Here is a 4,689-nt window from a genome sequence, read left to right as displayed (position 1 = left end):
AGGCAGGCAGATTTCTGAGTTCGAGGCCAGCCTGGTCTACAGAGTGAGTTCCAGGACAGCCAGGGCTACACAGAGAAACCCTGTCTCAAAAAACCAAAAAAAAAAAAAACCAACAACAGAAAATAAAAGTAAATAAAATATCAAAAATAGAAAAGAGTTTAGGAGAGGCAAAGACAGAACGAGAGGACATTCTAGTACAGTAGTCAAGTACTCTGCAAATGGAGCTATATCCCAGAACTCCCAAATTTCTCCTCATCATTTCAAACATTTATCCTTCCTAAAAAGTACTGAATCATGATTACTATTCTTGCTACTAAAGGTGCATTTTAGAGGGCTAGTTTGCAGATATCTCCATCTTTGGTCTTCTTCATTATAAGAAAATGGAACAACGCTTTTTAAATGCCTCAACCTCCCCAACTTTCATCCTCTATGGCACAAAAAAGTGTGTGGGCCTCTCCAGGCTGACATGTTTTCTCTGCTTATTAATTGTAGCAAGTACAACCCAAAAGAAATTATCCTTGATGTTGAACTTTAGAGTTCTGACTTTATAACAAGGGAAGATATAAAATTTCTCAAAGCAAGAGAAATTTCAGTGGAAAAAAACTCTGGCTTATATAATATATATAATATAATGGTATAATGCAATCATATAATATTATACATAATATATATTAGTAGTAAGTGAGATAATGCTCAAGTTAAACAAGAAATGGCTTGATAGCTCTAACGTTCAGCTCAATTTATAAAAATCCCAGAAGCACCTCTAGTCAGTGCTGTCTCTCATTTATCACTAGCTGTCTTACTGCACGTTCTATACACCCATCGGTTTCTAGTCAGTGTTTCAAATGAGAAAAAAAATATATCATTGGCATTAATAGAAGAAAGAAAAGCTAAGTACTCTGCGTTTCCTAGGCAGCCATCTTCTCGTTGTGGCTAGAAATGACTCCTTTATCTTCCCCACAGTTCACACATGACTTGCTTGGGACTTTAAGGAACCTTACGGCTGATAAAGGAAGTGGAGGATGTTACTGCTGCCACTGGTGCTAGCATCCTTCCGCTCTTCTGCTCCTTTGCATCTGCCTGGAAAGGCATTCTTAAAGAGAGGGAGATTTAAATGCCGTGGGTCTCACAGCTAGAAGAAATGGAGACATTCACCCATGATTCTTTCTCTCTCAAAACTCTGTGAACTATTCTGCTGCACTTCTACATCCTGAACTCTTAGGGAGCCATTCTAAACACAACTGCCCCCAATACAATGCCATCACAGCACACCAAATTCTGTAGTGAATCATTTTAAACAAATCTGACTGTATCTAAGAATAATGAGTTTTATGAACATGTTTAAAAAGTGAAGAAATATCAGGGCACTGGAAGCAAGAAAAATTTTAACAAGTCTAAGACTAAAAACTACTTTTCACCAAATATATAACATTAACTTAACAAAACCACCCATTCTCTTGTATGCTATTTATGTACTATCTATTCCCATTCTGCCCTCAATTACTACAGTTTAACTGTATCATCCTGCAGTTAACTAAACTGAATTCTTCTTAGCAACACTAAAAAGAAGCCATTGGCTGCAAAGTAAACAGAGGCTCAAAGACTGGTGAAGAGTTCAGAGTTCAGAATAGCTCTAGGATCCTTTGCCACCCTGGCCTGTGAGTCTAAGAGTCTGCAAGAGCTCTAGGGTGGGGTCGAGGGATAGAAGAGACACTTTCTTTCAGAGACTGTAATGTGAGCACATGATTCTTGGTGATTCTACGGACATCCTGTTCTCCAAAATAACTTTAGATTTTATTGCTTCTGAAACTAAGAGTAAGCCTAAGACAATAGAATATTATAGCACCCCAAAATATGGCATATGTCATTAGTATTTTGTGTTAAACTTCAAAAACAGCTGGTAAAAGGGAGGTACTCTTGTTTCCCTATACCATCAATCCCATCTGCAGACACCAAACCCAGACACCATTGCTGATTCCATGAAGCATTTGCTGGCAGGAGCCTGGTAAAACTGTCCCCTGAGAGACTCTGCCAAAGCCTTACCAATACAGAGGGAGATGCTCACAGCCAACCTTCAGACTGAGCACAGGGTCCCCAATGGAAGGACTGAAGGAGCTGAACGGTATTAGAACCCATAGGAAGAACAACAATATCAACTAACCGGACCACCCAGAACTCCCAGGGACTAAACTGCCAACCAAAGAGTACACATGGAGGGACCCATGGCTCCAGCTGCATATGTAATAGAGGATGGCCTAATTTGGCATCAATGGGAGGAGAGGCCCTTGGTTCTGTGGACCTCAGTGCTCCAATGTAGGGGAATGCTGGGGTGGGAGGGAATGGGGGAGGAGAGGTGAGGCAGGAGTGAGTGGTGAGTGGAGGACCACCCTCATAGAAGCAGCGGGGAAGGTGGGTGGGATAGAGGGTTTCACAGGGGAAACCAAGAATGGGGATAACATTTGAATTGTAAATAAATAAGATAACCAATAAAAAATAAAGTGAAATAAATAAATAAATATTTTGTCACTTGTGATGAGGATTTGAGGCAGAAAAGTATCTTTATAAACATACATCATTTAAATATTTTTTCTTCTTTAATCTCCACACACATTTGATTTTTCACAATCACCATACATTATTCAACATTCTATACAGAATGTAAGCATCTGGGTGAGGATACTTTAAGGGCCCTTCACTCTTGTTGGAACTTTGTCTGTACATAAAAAAATCTGTGTGTGCACTTTTTCAAGTCACTTTTAGTCTCAGACCCAACCAGATATCCTAAGAGGATAAAAATTAAAACATTTCTTAATCCCCTGTAAGAATAAAGTCTCCAAAATCAGAGACTAATTGTGTCTAACATCAAAATTAACTTAAAAGGAACCAAAGACAAGCAGCCAGGATCACTTTGACACTCAGCTAGATGAGGATCAAGAACAAATTGCTAAGGGAAATCGCTACTTCCAACTCAGGATTTTGAAGAGTTGATAAAGAAAATGTTCTTATTGGTAGGAATGGCAACATCTTGTTCTCAATTCTCATTAAAAGTATTGCCTTTGAAAATTACTCTTTTGTTTAATGCTATTTTATATAAAGCACATACACTGAATTGGAAATTTTCAATGCTAAAACAGAGAAAAATCAAGCAGTCAGAGTTCTTCTATGATCTCAGACAAAATCTTCTGGAAAAGAGAGAGCTCTGCATTGTCAGCCTTTGGCTCCAACTCTTGAGAAGTAAAAATAATATGAAAGGAATCTGGGTTTGGTGGCTCATGCCTATAACCCCAGCAACCTAGGCAGCTGAGGCAACTTTCTGTAGCCAGCCCAAACTATAAGAGTAATAGTAATATGGGCAAGTCTAGAGTTTATCAGTGGTGTATTTTGTATTTGCCTGCAAAGTGCAAGGCCCTGGGTTCAATCCAAGAATACGATAGATAGGTAGATAGATAGATAGATAGATAGATAGATAGATAGACAGACAGACAGACAGACAGACAGACAGACAGACAGACAGATAGATAGATAGATAGATAGATAGACAGATAGATAGACAGACAGACAGACAGATAGATAGATGATAGGTACATAGATAGAATACAAAATTTAAATGTAAAAATTAGTAATTATCAGAATAATAATACTACTTGTTCTTAATCTTTGGCATAGGAGTGTTTTCAAAGTATGAATCCATCTGAAAGAATACCGCCACAGAAAGTACTCTTTACGTATTATGACCCTTTCATTTTCAAGGTCACCACGATCTGGTGCTTTTGGATGAGGGGTAGGAGAGTCACATCCTTGTGACTTATGGAGGACAACCATGTTCACAGGACACTACAAGATCCCTAGCAAGAATCCAGGAAACTAGGTTCCATCAGAGCAGGGTGGGTCTGCCCAATTTAGCTTCAACCTAAGGAATTCAGTGAGTCGTTGTTGGATGGCAGCTAAAAACGAAGACAAAACTCTGCTATTTATGTACTATCTATTCCCACTCTGCCCTCAATTACTACAGTTTAACTGTATCATCCTGCAGTGTATGATTCTCTCTACTCCAACAATTCTTAGGATCAGTAAACAAATTAAAACTCTTAAATCTTCAATCGAATTGTGTCTTCCTCTTTATGATGACTGTTTCGTCATGCTGAGAACTGAACCATAATCTTACACATTCTAGGCATGCATACCACCGATGAGCTACGCCCTCGCCCTATTTATTAATTTTATTTTGACACAAGGTCTGAACAAACTGCCACAGAACAGCATGAACTTGTTATATAGCCTGGGTAGGCCTTGAACTTTTTTGCTCCTCGTGCCTCAGCATCCTGAGTAGCTGGGATAATCACATCATTTTTTCATAACTAACCACTTTGAGTTGACCATCATTCAAGATTTTTCCTGTGCTTATAATAGCTTTATTTGTCCCTACCTGTCTGTCCACAGTCTGAGATAATTTCATGCAAGACTGTTTTAACAACGCTTAACAAAACCATGGAGGAGGGTATATTGGCACAGGCTTATAATCTCAGTACTTAGGAGGCTGAGGCAGGAACTCATCATTATCAGTTCAATACAGCAAATTCTAGGCCTGGTCTCCAAGCTGAGAGCCTGTGTCAAAATAAAGAGTAGAAGAAAGAAAGAAAGAAAGAGAGAGAGAGAGAGAGAGAGAGAGAGAGAGAGAGAGAGAGAGAG

This window comes from Mastomys coucha, unplaced genomic scaffold (assembly GCF_008632895.1).
Source record: "Mastomys coucha isolate ucsf_1 unplaced genomic scaffold, UCSF_Mcou_1 pScaffold16, whole genome shotgun sequence".
Taxonomy (NCBI): domain Eukaryota; kingdom Metazoa; phylum Chordata; class Mammalia; order Rodentia; family Muridae; genus Mastomys; species Mastomys coucha.
Note: the sequence above shows the minus strand (reverse complement) of the source record.